Source organism: Equus caballus, chromosome 16 (assembly GCF_041296265.1).
Source record: "Equus caballus isolate H_3958 breed thoroughbred chromosome 16, TB-T2T, whole genome shotgun sequence".
NCBI classification, from domain to species: Eukaryota; Metazoa; Chordata; class Mammalia; order Perissodactyla; family Equidae; genus Equus; species Equus caballus.
Window position 1 is genome coordinate 50,258,372 of NC_091699.1, and position 22,048 is coordinate 50,280,419.

At 46.4% G+C, this 22,048-nt stretch overlaps 1 long non-coding RNA gene across 3 annotated transcripts; it reads left to right on the plus strand.

The window, feature by feature from the left end:
• Positions 1 to 6,391: 6,391 nt before the first annotated feature.
• Positions 6,392 to 21,712, plus strand: LOC111768341 (uncharacterized). 3 transcript variants are annotated; one of them, XR_011426922.1, is made up of 3 exons: positions 6,392 to 6,695; positions 18,628 to 18,914; positions 20,132 to 21,712. It is a non-coding gene; the product is annotated as an uncharacterized lncRNA (long non-coding RNA). The 3 variants fall into 3 exon arrangements; XR_011426920.1 differs by having other exon boundaries at positions 18,628 to 21,712; XR_011426921.1 differs by lacking the exon at positions 6,392 to 6,695 and adding an exon at positions 13,083 to 13,502 and having other exon boundaries at positions 18,628 to 21,712.
• Positions 21,713 to 22,048: the final 336 nt, after the last annotated feature.

Here is a 22,048-nt window from a genome sequence, read left to right on the forward strand (position 1 = left end):
CACACCGAGTCCTCATGAAACCGTATCGGGTAAATACCATTATGGAGCCCATTTTTTTTTTTTTTAAAGATTGTCACCTGAGCTAACAACTGTTGCCAATCTTTTTTTTTTTTCTGCTTTATCTCCCCAAACCCTCCCCCCCCCCGCCCCGCCCCTACACAGTTGTATATCCTAGTTGCAGGTCCTTCTAGTTGTGGGATGTGGGATGCCACCTCAACGTGGCCTGACCAGCGTGCCATGTCCGCGCCCAGGATACAAACCCTGGGCCGCCGCAGCGGAGCGTGCGAACTTAACCACTCGGCCACGGAGCCGGCCCTGAGCCCATTTTGTAGATGGATAAAAGGGCTGTGACTCACCACAAATAGCCAGCTGAGGCTGACACATAGCGGGGAGGCACAGAGTGGCCGCCTGGCAGAGGACCTAGTCCCTACCCTGGCTAAGGTACAGCTGGCTCCTTTCCTCTCCCCACCCTCTCCCGACACCTCCCGCCTCAGAGAAGCTGAGGAGGAAGGAGGCCCTGCCTTTCACAGATGGGGAGACATGGCACTGAGAGGTGAGGGGCTGACATTCTTTCCTCCGAGTGGCCTCCCCAGGTGGGCCCCACCAGATCTCTTCCTTATTCCCAAACCCACTTCCTATTTACCCCCTTCACTTCTCCCACCTCCCTCGCTGGGTCACCTAGGCCTCTCTTACTCCAGGAAGTCCTCCCTCCATGACTAACTGACTGGGGAGGACTCTAGGAGCACTCTTGCCCTTGGCAGCCCTATGGAAGTGGATCGAGCCCCTTCCTTTCCACGTGACTTTGATGAACCAGAGAGACTGGGAGTTACTTCCTGAAGATGTTGCCCAAAGCCTAGAGACAACCAAAAGAATTATTTACAGGAAACTTCATCCAGCAGTTACTACTGAGCGTGTGCCATGCACCAGGTACGTGGGCCCTGCCACTGAAAAGGCTCAGTCTGGAGGGTCCTTAACAGGTGGCTCATTTAAGGTGTTGGGTATTGTGACTTTGGGTGGTGCTACAGTGACCCAGAGAGGGGATCCAGATTTCAGACCTTAAGATCAGAAGAGAGAACTCTTTAATAAGCGCCACCCTGCTTCCTTCCATGTAAGGGGGTCCTAACCCTCAAGGGGCTGGTATGGCTCTGCCGAGGTCCCTTCTGTCCCACTCTCTGCTCACATGGGACTAGTACCAAAGAGAAACCATGGCTCCGTGTCATGTCCCCATCTGTAAAGTGTGCACATTGTGTGATGTAGAGAATAGGCTTGTAAAGCCACAGGGCAGAGTTGGCACTCCATATGCAGCTTTATTTCTCAGCACAATGCTATTTCCCTTTCAAATGCGAAACTGCTCAACTCCCAAGCAGTTTGGTTTCTGTGTGAAGGTCATAGCAAGGTCTCATGTTCCGTTTTCCCCTGCTGGCCTTTCCTGCCTACTTCCTGCCTCCCGTCCATCCTGCAGTCCAGCCAAACTTCAACGTTCCTCAGCCATTTGCCTGTTCACCACCCTGTGTTCCTAAATACACTGTTGCCTCATGTGAAACACCTTTCCCTCCCCTGCGTGGCACAGCAAACTCCTGCCAGTCCTTTTCACTGGGCTCAGTCTCTTCCTCCAGAGCTTGCTCAGACTCCCTGGGGCAGCATCAATCACCTCTTCCTCTGCTCCCTCAGTGGCTTGGCCCTGCAATTATTTTATGTTTATCTTAGCTGCCATTTCTCGTATTCTTTTCGTGTTTCTCTGGCTCTTTCTATTCTCAGCAGAGTTTGCCTTAGAGAAACTATGGTGTATAGAGGAGCTGTGTACTTTTTAGGGCATCGGAGCATGGGGAACAAGATTGCCCCCTGGAATCCACAGCTTGGCTGGGCCTTGTTTGTTGGAATGCTCAACATCAGACTCGATGATTCCTCCCAAAGCTGGTGTCCAGGTGGGAGCCACATCCTGCCTCTCAGTACTCAAGCTCCCAGTGCACCTGGGGGTGGCCAGATCCCAATGAATCCTGCCCATGCACCTGTGCAGGGCAAGGCTGGGAGGCTGTCTCAGTGCCTGTGCAGGGTGAGGCCTTCCGGCCAGGACCAGCTTAAAGGCCTCCTTGGCCAGGAATCTATCTGAATAACTTCAGCAATCAGAAGTCTTAAATCCTGGCTCTGAGCCCCCAAAGGGGCATTGAGACTGTGCTGGAAGGATTCCTTACTCTTTAGTTAGGGCTAAGTGTATGTAGGTCTCCCCACCACCCAGATTCAGATTCAGGCCAGGGCACAGCACATCTGGCATTCTTTTTGCCTTCCCAGAAGTTTTGAACACTCTCCTGTGCTGGGCACTTCCTGTTCTGAGTCCCACTCCTCTAGATAGAAGCCATGCCGTCGCTTTCCTAGCCTCTTTACTGCTGGGGCACTGCCCGTGACCTGGGCCCTGCTCCATTGTTGACAACTGATAACCCTGATGGACATGGGCATCATCTCGTTGCCCTGCTCTGGGCAGACTCCTTGAATACGGAGATGAGTCTGAACAAATAACTCTAACAGGGCCATGAGGGTAAGACTACAATGAGGGGAGGTGTCCGTTGTTCTGGGAGTATCAATCGTGGAGAATTGCAGGGAGGTGCCCTGTCTTACTCATTTATTAATTACCCTGCTCTTTGGATACTTAGGTGTCCTATAAAGTAAAATGTTTGAAGACCTGAGTTTGAGGCTGTTGTGTCACTTTTTAGCTGACGTCTTGGACGAATCCCAACATCCTCAGTGCCTCTGTTTTCTCATCCTTGCCTTGGTGTAAGAAGGTAAAACGAGGCAATGAATGTAAAAGAGCTTTGAAATGTTCAAGCACTATATCAGTCTTCGCTTTTATTTGTTTTCTAGTGCATTTCATAAATCCTGGCACTCTGTTAACACTTGAAAGTTTCTGTTGGGGCCGGCCCCAGGGCTGAGTGGTTAAGTTTGCACACTCTGCTTCGGTGGCCCAGGGTTTGGCTGGTTTGGATCCTGGACGTGGACATGGCACTGCTTGTCAAGCCATGCTGAGGCAGCATCCCACATGCCACAACTAAAAGGACTCACAATTAAAAATACACAACTATGTGCTGGGGGGATTTGGGGAGAAAAAGGGAAAAAAAAAGAAAGTTTCTGTTGAATGGATGAATGAACAAATGAATGACCAAACCAATGGATAATCAAATGCATAGCAGGCCCTGAGGAAATGCTTTATTAAAAATAAAACACGAACAAGAAAATTTCCATTTTTGGCACACATTATCAGCTAATGAGTGAAAAACTTCACATACATTCTCTCACTTAATTTTCACAGTAACCTTGTGAGATGATTACTCCCATTTTATAGATGAGGAAAGTGAGGGCCGGAGATGTTAAGTAATGTGTCTAAGGTCACAGCTAGTGGGTGCCAAGACTGAGATTCACACTCCAGGCCTCTGTTCTTGTCCACTTTCCTCACTAAATGCACAGGCATTTCCCAATAGTTTTGGTCTAAGTCACCCAACCACTCATTACAACATAAAAACTCAACTCCAATCCATGGCTTTGATGCACCTCTTTAACTCCTGGTGCAGGGCCACTGTTTGACTTCGTGAATCTGGGGAGCAAGTCAAGGATGGCAGTTCCGGAGAGGCTGTCTCCCTGAAAGGGTCCTTGTTTCCATCCTCCCTGGTGCCAGGAGCGAAGTCTTTCCTGCTCTCTGAAGCCCTCTGACCTGGGGCCTATGTGACCCCTCCGAATTTCCACAGCAGATACACCCCACCAATCTCTTCCTGTTATCTCAGCTGTCCCCAGAGGTGGACAGGATGGAAAATATCACCTCCGTCGTAGGTGGAGAGCCCGAGGTCACTGCTGCCACAAGTCTGCACAGAACGCAAATCCAGATCTTTGGACTCTAAGGCCGGAACTTCCTCTACCAAATGGCGTGGCCTAAGACTGGAGCCCAGAAACCGCCTGCACACGGGGAGGTTTACTGGAACTGGAGAGGGCAACTGGCTCTGAGCAAAGGGTCTTAGACAGTCAGCCTTTGCTCAATTGATTCCTTTGGGGCCCTTGCAAGGGGCCGTGTGAGTATAGGATAACAGCTTTGGTGCCCCTCTCGTGTGGTGGATGGAAAGGCTTGGACATGGGGTAAGAAAAACACTTTCCCATACAGCAGCTGGGATGTCCCTGAGATGTAAGGAACGGAGTCTAGGTGTTTTAGACCTGAAGTCTGCCAAGCCAGCGGAGCCAAATAGCAGCAAAGAATCAGGGACCTTTGGGGTAGAAGGTCAGTTTTGGAGCTTCAGTTTGTTCTGATTACTGTGCACATAGAGAGGAGGCTACTTTTGGACTAGACAGTGCCTCATCCGTGGGGACATCCCAGGCCTAGTGATGCTCAGGAGGGATGAGAGGCCCCAGAACTTTCAAGCGATCTAGGTCAATCCTGTTTTTATTCTCTTCTCTGATATTTTGAGCAGTTTAATTCAACTGAAAGGCAAAATCCTTTAATCACCAGCTCTAAATCAAAGCATATATTTGGGGTAATGATGGGGAGGGCAGTGACAAGTGGGTAAGGTGAGGTTACAGGGTAGCAGGGCCTGGGGAGGGGTCTGAGTTTGATCTCAACTGGTCAGCTGCTGGCAGGAGAGGCTGGGCCTCCCCATTGATCACTTTCTCACACCTCTGACTACACTGATTGCAGACACCCTGAGGAACGGGGAGAAGAGACTTGGTAAATTATAGTTTACCTTTACCAACAGCATTTGAAGGTGCATGTCCTCAGAAGGGCTCATACATGAATGTTTATAGCAGCATTATTCATAATACCAAAAACAGGAAACAAGTCAAGTGTCCATCATCGGTGAGTGGACAAACCACCTGTGATGGACCCACACAATGAATACTTTTGTTGTTAGTGCCATCAAGTTGGTTCTGACTCCTAGAGACCTTATGAACAGCGAAACCCTCCCTGGTCTTTTTGCACCATCCTCTCTGGTGCTATATCAAACAATACTCCACTGCTATTCACAGGGTTTTCGTGGCCAATTTTTTGGAAGTGGGTGGCCAGGTCCTTCTTCCTAGTCTGTCTTAGTCTGGAAGCTCCTCTGAAACCTGTCCACCGTGGGTGACCCTGCTGGTATTTGAAATACTGATGGCATAGCTTTCAGCATCACAGCTGCCACACCAACTAACAGACGGGTGATGTGGTTTCCTTACCAGGAAATTAAGCGGGGACTCGGTGGTGAGAGAGGCAAATCTTTTTTTTTTTTTTTTTTGAGGAAGATCAGCCCTGAGCTAACATCTGTGCCCATCTTCCTCTACTTTATATGTGGGATGCCTGCCACAGCATGGTTTGATGAGCAGTGCCATGTCCACACCTGGGATCCAAACCAGTGGACCCCAGGCCGCCAAAGCAGAATGTGCACACTTAACCCCTGCGCCATGGGGCTGCCCTGAGAGAGGCAGATCTTAACCACTAGACCACCAAATGGATTGCTACTCAGCAGTAAAAAGGAATGAACTCCTGACACGTGCTACAACATAGATGAACCTCAAAATGTTATGCTGACTGAAAGAAGCCTGACACAAAAGACCACATATTGTATGAGATCATATATATGAAATTTCTAGAAAAGGCAAAACTTAGAGGCAGAAAGTAGACCAGAGGTTGCCTAGAGCTTGGAGTGGACATGAGGATTGACCGCAGATGGGCCCGAGGGAACTTTCTGAGATAATGGGAATGTTCTAAAACTGGATTATGGAATTGGTTGCACAATTCCCTAAATTTACTAAAACTCATCGAACTGTACACTTAAAATGGGTGAATTTTATGGTACATCAATTATGCATCAATAAATACTTGAAGTTCTTTACTTTTGACAAGTCCATCCCGGAGCTCCCTGTGTGCCAGGCTGAGAGTAGAGGGCACGGCCCCTCCACCTACTCCTCACAAGGGAGATGAGGGCTGTGCACATTTTGTCCAACACAGTAGTTCTCGAAGTGTAGCCTCTGGGCCACCCACAGCAGCAGCCCCTGGGGGCTTGTTAGAAGTTCACATCTCAGGACCGAGCTCAGAACTGCTGAACCAGACACTCTGGTGGGGAGGCCCAGCAAGCAGAGGAGGGGGAGGGGCCATGCCCTCTACTCTCAGCCTGGCACACAAGGGAGCTCCGGGATGGACTTGTCAAAGGTAAAGAACTTCAAGTATTTATTGATGCATTATTGACATACCATAAAATTCACCCATTTTAAGTGCACAGTTTGATGAGTTTTGGTAAATTTACAGAATTGTGCAACCAATTCCACAATCCAGTTTTAGAACATTCCCATCACCTCAGAAAGTTCCCTCGGGCCCATCTGCGGTCAATGCCCATGTCCCCAATCAGAACAACCCTCCAGGGGATTGAGCACCTGTCTACTGGAAAGGGGGAGGGGAGAACAGGAAGGTTGTCTGTGTTCGGCACCCGCTGTGTGCAGCCACCTGACAGGCGCTGAGTCATATCCTCACAGCAACTGTGTAATGTCAGTATTATTGGCCCCATTTTGTAGACAAAGAAACTAAGGTTCAGAGATACTGAGAGACTTGCCAATTAATAAAGGGGCAGAGCTGGGTTCAAACACCCAAGTTTCTGACTTGAAACACACCTGTTCCACTACCCCACCAACCCTGTGAATGTGAGCAGCATTCACAATGCCTGGAAGCCCCGAGAGGAAACAGCAGAATTACAGTAAGTACAGCCCTCTCAGGTTCTACCTTGGAACGAAGTGTGGGTATAAAGAAATAAACAGTAAGCATAGCGCTCAACATGGCCCAGTATTTTCCTCAAGGCTGAAGCAGCGGTCTTCGTTTAAGGTTATATTGTTTACTCCAAAGGGACAAGGGGGTGGGGGAATTTAGAGCTAGCTGCTTGGACAGAAGCCCAGGAGGGCCTAGCTCAGTTCCTTGGGAGCCTGGAATGTGAAGGGTTGGGGAATCAGAGAGAGCGGAACTCAGGGATCCTGGCCAGAGAGCATGAGAGCCGCTGGGGACACAGGAGGGTGGGTCTGTGGTTTCCAGATGCACGGATGACATAATGTCTGCCTGGCCTGCAGACATCAGTCCTGCTCAGAGTGGCCTTTCCAAGCACAGGGCCATAGGCCTTGCCCAGGCTTTGGCTTGATGCACAGGGGGTAGGCTCTGTCCTGGAGCTGCTCAGGAAACTGAGGCTGACCTGCTGGGGCCTTCCTGCTTAAACCTAGCACTGCCAGAAGCTTGGCTCAATGCCATACCCCACGTAGGGGCCACTTCCTTTGGTCATTCAACACTGGTTGCTGCTGTCCGTTTGCCTTACGTGGCCCTCCTTTTCCCCCCATGATCACCATTGACTGTCAGACTTGATCAAACAGAGAAGCTCTTCTAGCCCAACTATTCAAATGGGCAGAGAGGGGAAGGGACTTACCCCAGTAAGGGTAGGGCCACTACCAGAATCCAGAACCCCTGGCCATGGAGCTATTTGATAATAATATTCCCCATCATTCGCGTAGAGTTTCATCACTTACAAAGTGCTTTCGTGTGTTCTCTCCCTTGACCCCCTCACTCACCCTGTGAGACGGAGGGTTTGTGACTGCTTGATTTATACATGAGCAACTTGGGGTTTATAGAGTTTAACCAACTTGCTCCAGATCACCTGCTAGTAAGTGACGAAGCCAGTGCTCACGGCCAGATGCTTTGGCCCCAAATTACTTGCTCAGTGCTTCATTCCTGATGATATGAGCAACATTCCCAGAGCCCAGAGCCTGAGGAGGAGCCAGAGGAATCAAACTAAACACAGACTCCTCAGGTTCTATCTTGGAACAAAGTGTGAGTGTTTTCCTTGCCCATTGGCTGAACACAGTCCTCTCTGATGACTTTCCGGTCTAAATTGGGCAGGTGAGTCCCTAGCTTGAGCAAGTGACCTGGGCAAGAGCCGCTTCTTACTGCTGAGAATGAGACTGGTGACTGTGTGACCTGCCTCCCAGGTCCACGGGCAGCCTGAAAACAGTCCTCTGCTCCTGCCCACTGATCCTTTCTGTCAATCTTTTCTGGGTTTTTTGCATGTTGTAGATGACAAAACCTACAACCAGTCATGGTCAACCTCCTCTCTGCTCCAACAGAGCTGAAACATGATAATGATGGTGATGATGATCCTCGATTTCACTTACCAAGGACACACTGGGTTCTAGTACCTTTCATACATCATCTAAAGGCCTCACAGCTCACAATGAAGGAGCCAGGACTAGAGCCCAGATACAGGGTGACTTTGGAGTGCATAACATCATACTTCTCTCCCATGCTTTTAAGGAAGGCCACTGAACACACCCGTGGGTCTCAGATCTGGGCCAGGCAGGTACAGAACCTGGCTGCTGCAGGTGCCTTGTGAGATCTCACCCAAGTTCTCTGGGGCAGGGGCTTCCTTCCATATATAAACCATCAACCCTGCTTCTGGGCAGTGTTTTTCTGACCTAGGTGCCCTGGAGAGCCAAACCAGGCTGCCATGTCCGTCTCTGCAAGCAGGGTCCTGGACATGAGTGCTGACTGCCTGGGATTCCCCACCAATATCAGTGCCCATCTCTGGCTGGGTTCTGGGGTGATGTGCGCCAGGAAAAATGCCTTGAGGTGGCTTTCACTCAGCTGGCTTGAGCAGGGCAGGGAGTGGCTTGGAGTCAGATGTATGTTCCTACCTGTGGCCTCAGACTCCCTGAGTTCATCTCCTCTGACTACCTGCCCCTTATGATGGATTTTCCATGCCAAGAAAGGGTGCTGACCAAAGGCCGTATCACTTCTCTGTCTAGAGAACACACAGTCCACCCAATCTTGCCCAAGGGAGTGATGAACTCAGGGCCCAAGCATTCAAGGAAGGTGAAAGCCACAGTCATAGCTGTAAAGAAGATCTGAGTGAGCCCTTTTCTTGTAGAGAGAAACTGAGGCACTGATGGAAGCAGAAGGATTCAGAATGTCAATGCTGAAGCGTCAAGAAAATCTCAAATTATGCTCAAAGCTAGGATGCTCATGAAACATTCGTTTTTATCAAAAGTGTTAAATACAACAGAACATCATTCCTTAAAAAGGAATGCAATTCTGACACATGCCACAATATGGATGGACCTTGAAGACATTGTCTAAGTGAAATAAGCCAGTTGCAAAAGGACAGATACTATATGATTCTACCTATATAAGACACCTAGAGTAGTCAAATTCATAGAGACAGAAAGTAGAACAATGGTTATCAGGGGCTTGGGGGCAGGGAGAATGGGCAGTTAGTGTTCAATGGGTACAGAGTTTCAATACAGGACGATGGAAAAGTTCTGGAGATGGATAGTGGTGCTGGTTGCACAAGAATGTAAATGTACTTAATATGACTGAATTTTACATTAAAAATAAGTAAAATAATAAAATTTCTGTTATATATATTTTACCACAACTTTAAAAAAGTGTTAAGAGAATTTAGCCCTTGAATCCAAACTCTGCCACGAAGGAAGCTCAAGAAGATAAGCTGTTGCTTCAGCAGGTAAGCTTGGCAAGTGAAATGCTGCTCTGTACTTGTTTGAAATCCTGCTCGCCATTGAGACTTTCTGCTGTGATATTGTGATTTATAATAAATATATATTTGGTCTTTGTCTCATTCCTGGCACGGAGCTCCTAAAATCCTTGGAATTTCCTAAGTGCCAAGAGTGATAAATGTGTCTTGATATTCATAACAAAACCCCAGTCAACCACCCCTGAGTTCATGTTAATGTAGTGACTTTTGGACCCCCACCTAAGAATGGGGGCTGGTTGCCAGGGAAACCAATCATGTGATTAGAGGGTTGGAACTTTTAGTCCGGACCTCCTGACTTCTGGGGGGCAGAATGGGGCTGGAGATTGAATCAATGGACAATGGCCAGTGATTTAGTCAGTCATGCCTATGTAATGAAGCCTCCATAAAAACCCAAAAGGATGGGGTTCAGAGAGCTTCTGGGTTGGTGAACAAGTGGAGATGCTGGGAGGGTGGTGTATTCAGAGAGGGCATGGAAGTCTGAAGCCCTACTCACATACACTGCCCTATTCATCTCTTTCATCTAGTTATTCCTGAGTTACATCCTTTTATAATAAACCAGTAATCTGAGAAGTAAAATGTTTCTCAGAGTTCTGTGAGACACTAGCAAATTAATTGAACCCAAGGAGGGGATCATTGGAAATTTAGATCTATAGCTGGTCAGTCAGAAGCACAGGTGACAGCCTGGACTTGTGATTGAAGTCTGAAGAGGGTGGGGGCAATCTTGAAAGGCTGAATCCTTAACCTATAGGATCTGCCACTATCTCCAGGTAGATAGTGTCTGAATTGAATTGAACTGTAGGACACCCGGCTGGTGTCAGAGAATTGCTTGATGGTGTGGGGAAAAAAACACACATCAGAATTGACGTCAGAATCAAAACACTAAAATGGGATGAAGTCTGTTGGTTGATGTGATTTGATTAATTTACTCAGCATGTGTGTACTGTGGATCTCTCCTATGATGGGCACCGGGCTAAGCACAGAGTTACTAATGAGTTTTGTTTTGTTTAAGTAGAATGTAATTTACATATAGCAGAACACAATATGTATATAGCTCAGTTAATTTTATGACTATACCACAGTTTGTTTATCCATTCCTCTGTAGATTTTTAGGTTAGTTCTAGTTTTTGCCTGTTATAAATAAAGATGCTCTGGACTTTTTTGTGCAAGTCTTTTTTTGGACACATGTATTTCTCTTAAGTTCAGAGATGAGAAAGATCAGAATCAGAAAAGGCTTCATGGAGGAAACAACATTTCAGTTCATCATTGAGGGAGAAAGATGAATTCAAACATGTTCAGAATGTAGTTACAGGGGGTGGGCTGGGCAGAGCTTTCTGTATGGAGGGCAAATGTGGGCCAAAGCAGGATCTGTAAACATTGGACTGTGTGACCCCTTAAGTTCATGAAGACAGAGGCCATGCTCGTCTAACCAGCTCACTGCCATGTCCCCAGCGTCTGGCCTGGGCTGGCACACAGAGAGTACTTGGCAAAAATATGTTGCTGTGAAGAGTCAGTGGTTCAGTTTGGCTGGAGCATGGGAAGCTTGGAGAGAGGCAGTGGGGAGAAGGATAATGTCTTAGTTATCCACTGCTGTGCAACAAATTACCTCAAAACTTAGTGGCTTAATTCAACAAGAAACGTTTATTATCTCTCAGTTTCTGCAGATCAGCAATTCAAGAACAGCTTGGCTGTTGGGTTCTGGCTTGGAGCCTCAAGCATTGCAACCATGTGTTGGCTGGGACTGCAGTCATCTGAAGGTTTGAGTAAGGCTGGGGGATCCCCTTCCATGCAGCTCACTCACACACCTAGCAAGCTGACGCTGGCTTTGGTGGGAGACCTCACTTCCTCCCCACAGGGGCTCCTCTGCAGGGCTGCTTAAGCGTCATAACGTCACGGGGACTGACTTTGCCCAGAGTGAGGGATCCGAGAGAAAGGAGCTAGGAGGAAGCTATAAGCTTTTTACTGCTTGGCCTCTGAAGTCATAGCATCACTTCTGCCACATTCTATGCATTAGAAGCAAGTCACTAAGTCCAGCTCACATTCAAAGGGAGGGGAATCAGGCTCCACATTTCAAAGGGAAAAGTGTCAAAGAATTTTTGGACATATTTTAAATCACCACAGATAATGAGGCTGGGAAGGTTTGTCTGCTCAGAACTCATGGGCTCTCAGGGCCAAGTGGAACTCCAAGGGACTCAGCCTCCCATGGGGATCCAGCAGTCCTGCCTGGGTGCTATCTATCCAAGGGACTGTGAGTCCTGGCAGGAGGCAAGGCAGTATAAATGAACCAAGTGAAGACACAGCGCCACAGGCTGCAGAGGAACTGGAAGTGGCTCAGACCAGGGCAGGAGGCACTTTCTATCAGGTGAAGCATCAACCTGAGGACATAAACCGCCTTCCCCCAGGAGAGTGAGGAAAGGCCTATAGTGGCATCTGAGCTGCATTCCTCCAAAGCTTTTATTGAGGCCCCAAGTGTGGAATATCCACAGAAGGTTAAATGTGCATGGTCTGCCTGCTCAGAGAGCATCAAAAGCATCGGAGCCGAGGCCTGGAGGGACCCTCTCTGACCATAGCCACTGATACTGTCTCCATCCCACACTTGGTGAGACCTTTTGATGCCACTCACTGTTGGAACACGGCTTTTTAGGTGGCTACAGATATTCCCATGAGAAAACTGTGAGCTCCTCAGTGCAGCTTAAGTGCCCTGGAGATTGTTTAAACTCCTTTGCCCATTTTACCCCCATCAAAGTTCCCTCACCATTGTTAGAGTCTTCTCTCCTTCTCTGCTCCTAGTTCTCTGAACATGCTTGATCCGCACGTGCCTCGCCATTTCTCAGCTTCTTGACTCGGTGTCTTTGAGAGAGCCTGGAAGGCCCTCCCCTGCCTGTCTCTCTCTCCCCTCAATGACTGACCCTCAGGTGAAGTGTCAGGATTTGCTCAGTGAAAGGATGAGTCTGGGGAAGGCCTGCTGTCCCTCAAGAAGCAGCAAATACCTCTGGACCTTCTCCTTTTGCTGCCCCAAACTAAGGAGCACTCCCCCCTGCTGTGTCCCCCTACCTTCCTGCCCCGCTGCCCCACCCCGCCCCAGCCATGTGTATATCAGGACCCCTGGCCAGGCTCCTCAGGACCTGCGTGTAGACTAGCCATGGGGATTATTTTATATATATATATATATATATATATATATATATATATATATTTTTTTTTTTTTTTGGTGAGGAAGATTCTCCCAGAGCTAACATCTCTGCCAGTCTTCCTCTATTTTGTATATGGGTCATTGCCATAGCATGGCTGACAAGTCATGCAGGTCCACACCCGGGATCTGAACCCAGGAACCTTGGCTCCTGAAGCCAAGTGTGCCAACTTAACCACTAGGCTGTGGGGTTGCCCCCTACAATATATATTCTTTTTTTTTTTTTTAAGATTTTATTTTTTTCCTTTTTCTCCCCAAGGCCCCCCAGTACTTAGTTGTATATTCTTCGTTGTGGGTCCTTCTAGTTGTGGCATGTGGGACGCTGCCTCAGCGTGGTTTGATGAGCAGTGCCATGTCCGTGCCCAGGATTCAAACCAACGAAACACTGGGCCGCCTGCAGCAGAGCGCGCGAACTTAACCACTCGGCCACGGGGCCAGCCCCTACAATATATATTCTTAAAAATTAGTGCTGGGTGTATAGAACACCGTGTAACTGTTCATTTTGATACATTGGCTATGAATTTCTTGGATCTGGCTGTGTAACCTTGGGCAAGTTGTGTAGCCTCTCTGAGCCTTCAGTTCCTTATCTGTCAAAGTGGGAACAGATACCAACCTCACTGTGAGAATTAAAGATAATGTGTGTAAAACTTTGAGCTCTTCTTAGAACTCAGTAAGAGTTGGGAAAATGGGGAATTTCTGTCCTGCCCTCCTTGCAGGGCTGGTGTGAGGACTGGAAACAAATGTGGGTGCTAGACAAAGGAGGGCTGCGACTATTCTGGTATCCTTTTCAGGTAAGTCACTACATGTCATCTGTGAACTTTGGGAAATGGAGGGAAGATGTGGAGGAGAGAAGCTGAGTACCTGTGGCGTGGCAGGCCCCAGGCTATGCCTTCACACATCGCTTCCTTGTTCTTCACCACAACACAGGGAGGTGGGAATTGTTACCCCTTTCACACATTCAGCCCTTGAGGCTCAGAGACCCCTGATCTGCCAGCAGGGCTCTTTCAAGCCCCAGCCCAGATCAGCCAGAAACTGGAGCTGGACGTTGCAGTGACATCCTTGACCAGGGAGGAAAGAGGTAAGACAGTGGGGATGTGATCAGAAAGACCTCTGTAAGTCAAAGGGAAAATGAACTTTTGAGACAGAACCTTGGAGGCTGGTTGCAAGAAGACCAGAGTAGGGAAGTCTTGAAACTGGAAGAAAGCAGAGAGGACAATCAGGCCGCACAACCAATTTACAGACGAGGAATCTGGGGGGCAGAGAGGGAAGGTGGCAGAAGCAGGACTGGAAACCAGGTTTCCCGACCCCCAGTGTGATCACTCTGGAGGGCCCTGAAAGCGAGCTGCATCTTCTGGGCTGCGGCTGAGGGCCAGAGGGGAGGTCAGCGGACAGCCTAGAGCTTCAAAGGGAACAGGAAGTCTTCAGACAGATCAAAGTTCCCAGAGAGCTGGGAACTAGGACAAACCGAATTATCTTCTTGACTCACTTAAAAATTTCTCGCCTCTGGGAAGGCCATGTCTTGACCATTTTTCTGTTATAAAAATCGTCCTCACTGTCAGCTTGCTAACCAAAGCAACAGAAAACTTTGACCATCAGCCCTGCTGGCTCCCCACTGCTGCCTCTTTCCACCAGCTTCTACCCTGCCTGTCAGATGACAAAGACTTATACACACACACACATACACACATGCACGCACTGCGCGCGCACGCGCGCACACAGACACACACACGCATGCACACGTCCTACTCAGTGGCTGCCCATTGTTTACTCAGTCAAAACCAGATGTCCTTGTCTGTCATTCAAGGTCGTCCCAGCCTGGGCACAGTTCAGCTCATTGGCCTCCCCTCCTGCCACTCTGCCCCCAAATTCTCTCTGCTCCCTTGCAGCTTCCCCAAAGGAACTTTCATTTTCACGGTGCCCTGTTTTTTCTACTGAGATGACTCCCCCCTCACCTTTTCCTCCTCTGCCTTTAAAATCTTATCTTTCAGGCCCATTTCCTAGGACTCCTCCTCTAGGAGACTCTCCTTGACCTCTACCACCATCTCTTCCCACAGGAGAAAAACTTGGTTATTTCTCTACCACACCATTTATCAAAGTCTCACTTGAACTGTGCAGCATTGTCCTCCTCTGCCCCAACATTTTATTATGAAACATTTCAAATTTGAAGCAAAGTTGAAAGAATTTTACAGTTAGCACTCATTTCTCTAGCACCTTGTTTCTACCATTAACACTTTATCATATTTGTTTTATCACATATCCATCCATCTTTCCATGCTACTGTCCCTCTATTAATCCATATTATTATTATTATATTATTATTATTTTGCTTTTTCTCCCCAAATCCCCCCAGTGCATAGTTGTATATTTTGGTTGTAGGTCCCTCTAGTTGTGGGATGTGGGATGCTGCCTCAAAATGGCCTGTTGATGGGCACTGGCCCTGTGGCCGAGTGGTTAAGTTCGCGCGCTCTGCTGCAGGCGGCCCAGTGTTTCGTTGGTTCGAATCCTGGGTGCGGACATGGCACTGCTCATCCAGCCACATTGAGGTGGCATCCCACATGCCACAACTAGAAAGACCCACAACGAAGACTATACAGCTATGTACTGGGGGGCTTTGGGGAGAAAAAGGAAAAAGTAAAATCTTAAAAAAAAAAACAAAGGCCTGATGAGCAGTGCCATGTCCGTGCCCAGGATCCAAACCAGTGAAACCCTGGGCTGCCAAAGTGGAGTGCGCAAACAACCGCTCGGCCACGGGGCTGGCCCCTCCATATTCTTTTTGATACATTTCAAAGTAAAATCTAGAGATCAGTGCACTTCTCCCTAAATATTTCTAGATGTATACCATTTACCAGAGTTCAATCTTTTATACAGTTTTTTTTCTATTTTGATGTGAAATTTATATACAATGAAATATAAAAATCTTAAGTGTACATTTGCTGAATTTGGACAAGCACATATACCTATACAATCCAACCCTTATTGACATACAGAACATTATCAGCACTCAGAAACTTCCCTCCTGCTCTTCCCTAGCAACTCTTCCCTGCCTTCATCCCACGCAACCACTCTTCTGATGGTTTTTCCTGTTTTCCCTGTTTTAGAATTTCATATAAGTGAAATCATATACTATTTACTCTTGTGTTAGGCTTCTTCTACTCAGCATGGTTTTTTTTTTGAGGAAGATTTGCCCTGAGCTAACATCTGTCGCCAATCCTCCTCTTTTTGCTGAGGAAGACTGGCCCTGAGCTAACATCCAAGCCCATTTTCCTCTACTTTATGTGGGACGCCTGCCACAGCATGGCCTGACAAGAGGTGTATAGGTCCACACCCAGGATCCGAACCGGCGAACCCTGGGCCACCAAATGGGAATATGAGAACTTCACTGCTGCACCACCGGGCCAGCCCTCTACTCACCATGTTTTTGAGATTCAGACATTTTACATAAAATCAGTAGTTTGTTTCTCTTTATTGACACATAGTATTCCATTGTATAGATGTACTACAATTTTTGTTCATCCATTCATCTGTTGATGGACGCCAGGGCTGTTTCCAGTTTGGGGCTATTAAGAACATAGTTGTCATGAACATTCTTGAACAAATCTTTGTATGGATGTATGTTTTAATTTTATTGGGTAAATACCTAGGAGTGGAATTAAGTTTGTCTTTTTCTTCCTCTGGTTTGTGAGCTTTTGAGGGCTGATTTATTCAGTCTCTAGTTCCAAGCACAGTGTCTTGGTACATGGTAGGTTCTTAGTAGCAATTTATCGAAATGAAATATAATTCAAGCACAACATAATTTTCCCATATTCTATATAATATAGACCTCTCACTTAGCACACTATGGGCCCAGTAAGACATGAATGTTGTTTCCTTTAATCTTCCCAATGTGCCTCTAAGGTAAGAATTATCTCATATTACAAGCTAGGAAACAGAGGCCAAGAGAAGCTAGTCAGCTGTTGGAGGTCACAAAACAGGTGAGGGTAAGAGAGAGAATTTAAACTGACATTGTTTGCGTGAAGTCCCTGCATATTTCTCTATCTTGCTTTGCTCCTCCGAGGGTCTCAGCTCCTTTAGCTGGAATGCTTGGAGTGACAATCCCAGTTCACCCTTTGTCTGCTCTCAAGGACTAGACAAGGTGGGCTATCTCCTTTCCCTCTATTGCCGTTAGACATGAATGACTATTTTCTGGTGGACCTCCAGATATCACCTACCTTGATAGAGATCAAAACTGCACTCCTCCAGAAGGGAGGGATATAGTTTACATCAAAATGCTGAGTGCCAACAAGTAAATGTGGAGGGAGTGGTGGGATGGAAAATCCATCACTGTGCAACCAGAAAAGATTGGTTTAGGCAAGAATCATCAATGGATGCTAAGTGTAGGGAATAATTTCGAGGAGGAGCAGGATATAAGCATGTCTCAAAGTGTCTCTCCATAGATTGCTTATTATGTTGCAAAGAAAAAAAACGGTAACAGTACATTGGAGAAGTCAAAAAACACCTTGAATTGATGATCAAAATTCACATGACCAGTGAGGGGCAAAGTGATACAGTGTGCCTCCTGATATGATGCCCTGAGAAGGATAAGCCATCACTTATGCAATATTCCGGACTGGGATGCATAACCTGAATCTAACCATGAGAAAACATCAGACACCTCAAGTGAGATACATTCTAATAAAAAAACCAGGGAGCTGTATTCTTCAAAAATGTTAATGTCATAAAACACACCCACATACTCACGCGCTATGGCTGTGAAAATGTTCCACATTAACAGAAACTAAAGAGACATGACAGCTGAATGTGATATTTGATCCTGGACTGGATCCTGTTCTGGAGGAGAGAAAAGTACTCCAAGGGACATTATTGAGTCAATTGACAAAATTGGAATATGGATGGTAGATTAGATAAAGTCAAATTAAATTTACGGCAGTTGATATCTGTACTGTGATTATAAGAAATATCCTTATTATCAGGACTACACACTAAAGTATTTAGGGTTAAAAAGTCTTAATGTATGTGATCTACACTCAGGTGGCTCCAAAAATATTGTTTGCATGTGGTGTGTGTGTGCAAACAGAATCAAGCAAATAGCCCAGAAGAGGTGAATCTTGGTAAAGGGTATATGAGAGTGTTATGCACTATTTTTATCCTTGCAAATTTTCAGTAAGTTTGAAATTATTTCCAAACAAAAAGTTTAGAAAATGTTCCCCTGTGAAGTCTCTCGAATCCTAATTCAGTCAATGTGGACCATGCCCATAGGAATTCCAAGAACATGTGCAGTTTCTGTCCTAAATATAAGTTAGTTTGTCCCAACCTGCCAAATGTTTGATTCCAAGCTAAGTGAAGACGTGCCAAGGAGCTAAGGCAGGCATCTTTTATAAAGAATCCCTTTGTCTTTGTCTCCTCTCAAAACACCTTTCCTAGAGCAGTTTCTCACTGGAGGCTTGTTGAATCGGCCCAGAATTGCTTTCTAGCTTCTGAGTAACCAATGGTGAGCTCTGAATAGAAGGTCTGAGGTCTGGCTCCTGCCTCCCTCTCTCCTGCTGATCTGCTGCACGATGTTGCCCTCTTTATCTGTGGGGTGAAGGGTTTGCACCAGAGCAGAGGTTGTAAATTAGCAACCCAAGAGCCACCAGTCCACACATGTGTTTGGCCTACATAGTATTTTTTAAAACGCTTAATTAGTTGCCAGCACTCAATAACTAGGACACCGCACATAAAAATTTGGCTCCATCTTCTCTGTCCACTCTGGGCCCACATTTCCAGCAACTGGCAGCATCAGCTGGAGTTGGGGCATGTGCCCTCCTGTTCCTCACAAGTCCCCACCCCACTCTTTCATATTCTGCTTGGCCTTTGGACTGGAAGATCTCAAAGGACCTTCCAGTTCACATCTTCTCTGACCATGTCTCATCTCTTTAGGGACTTCAGATGCTGAACAAGAGGTTGATGGAGTGAAGAGTGAGGTGAAGAAAAGCAATAATAGAACCAAGATGAGAATCGTCTCAAGTACATTGGCCTACAAAGGACCAGATTCTGGTTCAAGATGTTGACGTACCCAGTGGAGATCCTGAAGGAATGTGATGCTTAAAGTCAGAGTTGGGAAGAAACTAGGAGGTTTTACTGGGACTCAGGGTTCAGAACGAAGGATGGAAGAAGAATTGGGGGAAAGCGAGGTGTCTGCCGAGCCTGCCAAGTGCCTGGAACTGGTGAGCAGTCTTGGGGGCAGAGCTGAGAGCAGTTATGACTTATAGCCAGGAAGTGGATCCTGGAGAGAAAAGAGAAAGAAAAAAACAAAAAAATCAAGGGGTAGTGGAAAGAGCATTGAGCAAGGAATCAAAGGATGTAGCTTCTAGTTCTAGATCTACCACTTACTAGTTGTGTGATCTTGGACATATTAATCCACATCCGTGAATCAATTTCCTCGACTTCAAATAGGGATGATAATACTAGCCCTGCCAATCTCAGTTATAGAAGGCCTAACCTGCAGGACCCGAGAGAAAGCACTTAGCAACCAGGGAAGCACTATCCCAAGTTGAGATGAAATTCAGCTGTGATTTAGTGTTAGAATGCCTGGGCTTTAAGGGCCCTTTCAGGATCTGCAACCCTCTCATTTCACAAACAATGATTTGAGGCCCCAAGAGCAGAAATTACACACGTAGCAAGTTTAGGGCAGAGACGGGCACAATGCTCCCTTAGTTTTAGAGTAGAACCCCCTGTGTGCTCCCTCTAGAGGTAGGTAAATGAAACTAACCAAAGGAACAGAGAACAAGGACCTAGCTAGGGGGAATTCCTGTTCAGGGAATGCCCCCAAGGTGTGTGTTTCATTACAACCACTCAAAAGAGACAGGTCCTTGTAACTAGTCCTGAAGTCACAGGAACAAGGAAACCTTAGTGAATCTTGAAAGAAGCAGTCTTCTTTCAAGGGAAAGGAAGTCCCACGTTGCGTACTACACAGCATGCACAGTGAATGAGATCACAGAAAGCAAGAGGTGAAGAGAGCATCTTGTTCTACTCCCCTTGATAGAGATGAGGAACCCGAGGCCCAGAGATGGGAAATAGCTTGCCCAAGGCCACATAGCTTGTTCCTGGCAGTGGTGGGACTGTAATGGGGTTTCTCAACTGGTAGTCCAGGGCTTTTACTCCATGTACCAATTGGGATTGCCTTTCGCAGCAAGTGACAGAGACTAATGGCGGCTTACATCAATTCAGATTTATTGACTAATGATGGCTTTAAGAGATAGGGGTTATTTTTCTCACTTTACCGGAAGTCCTGAGGTGGGCAGTCAAAGATTAGTGTAGTTGCTGAAGAGGTTAAGGACCTAGTCTCCTCCTATTTTCCTACTCCTCACCCTTAGCCCATGGCTTTTGTTCTTATTGTCTTAAGATGGCTGCTTCAACTCAAGGCATTGTGTCCATATTCCAGGCAGGTGGAAGAAATGCAGCTGAGTTTGCCTTTTTATAAAGGCTTACCTGAAAGCTCCATCCAGTGAGGCACATAGCCATCCCGACTGCAAGGGAGTCTGGGAAGGTGAGTGTTTTAAGTGTCCTGTCACTAAAGTAGGACACAGCAGGGGGCTTTTGAATTATTGGTCCATAATGTTTGCCACATCACTATGCTACACCACTTTAAAAATGAAAGAAAGGGGCTGGCCTGGTGGCGAAGCAGTCAAATTCATATGTTCTGCTTTGGCGGCCCGGCATTCACCGGTTTGGATCCCAGGTATGGACATGGCACTGCTTGGCAAGCCATGCTGTGGCAGGCATCCTGCATATAAAGTGGAGGAAGATGGGCATGGATGTTAGCTCAGGGCCAGTCTTCCTCAGCAAAAAGAGGAGGATTGGTAGCAGATGTTAGCTCGGGGCTAATCTTCCTCAAAAAAAAAAGAAAAGAAAAAACGAAAGAAGAGGTGGGTGCAACAAACACCTGCCTGAGGGTCAGAAAATGGGTTCAAGTTTGGATTCTGCCACTTTTTTGTGTTTTCAACATATCCCAATTACTTCATCTGAAAAAAGTTTGGGCTACTGACCCCAAAAGACGCTTCTGGCTCTTAAATTCTGATTTTATCCTATTCAAATTCGAACCCTGTGGTTATATTTTCCTCTCTCCATGGAATTCTAACATAAACATTGTAAATTACAATAAAAATTGATATGTAAAAATTGCGTATTTTTCTGACAAGTGTTGTTACCAAAAAATTTCAGCAAGATTTCTACCTTGAGAGCATCAAGATCTCTCTCTGTATTTTCTTCTAAAAGTTGTGAAGTTTTATAATGTTTTTCTATAGAAGACTTACATATAGATTTTTTTCTATCACATTTTCTAATTGATGATACTGGTATATAGGAAAACTATTCCTTTATGTATATCCAGGAACTTTGCTGAATTCTCTTATTAATTCTAGTAATTTGTAGACCTTCCTAAATTTTCTTTTTTTGCTGGGAAAGATTCACCCTGAGCTAAAATCTGCTGCTAATCTTCCTCTTTTTTTTTTCTCCCCAAAGCCCCAGTACATAGTTATATATTCTAGTTGTAAATCCTTCTAGTTCTTCTATGTGACCCACTGTCACAGCATGGCTACTGGCAGATGAGTGGTGTGGTTCCACACCTGGGAAGCCAACCCAGGGCGCCAAAGCAGAGCATGCTGAACTTTAACCACTAGGCCATCAGGGCTGGCTCTTCCCAAATTTTCTACACAGACAATTATATTACCTACAAATTAGGATAGGCAGAAGTAATAGCCTGAGGAAGGTCCTGAGAGGGAAAAGTTCAAGAAACAAAGAAGGCAGATGATGCTGGGCAGAGTGAGAAATAAGGCAGATGATGAGGTAAGACAGAGAAAAAGCATCATCATCGCACAGGGTCTTGAAAGCTATTTTCAGGTTAAAATTGGAGGGATGACTCTATGGTTTAAGCCATTGGGCTCTGCCCATGTTTGTGTCCTGGCCAACATTTGATCAAAATTTGGATGAATAAATATAAATCATGCTTTTTATGATAAATATATTGGATAACTCTAAAATGTCTTATTTTGAACTTGTAGAGCCTCAAGAATATATCCTTAGACATGGGGCTGAATGTTTGATGAGACCTTTTCCAACTCTGAGATGCTAGAGATCTATGTTTTTCATCCTGGGCACCCTGGAACTGGAAGGAATATTCTTTCCCATTGGAGGTAGGGAAACAGAATGAACCTGTACTTTGAGAAATAATCCACCAGGGAAGATCCTTGTTTACACAAATAATTACCACACGTGATAATATGTGAGTAATATAATAGGTGGGTGCTGTAATAGAGGGGCATATAAGGGGTGCAGGAGGGCGTGTATGAATTGGAGGGGG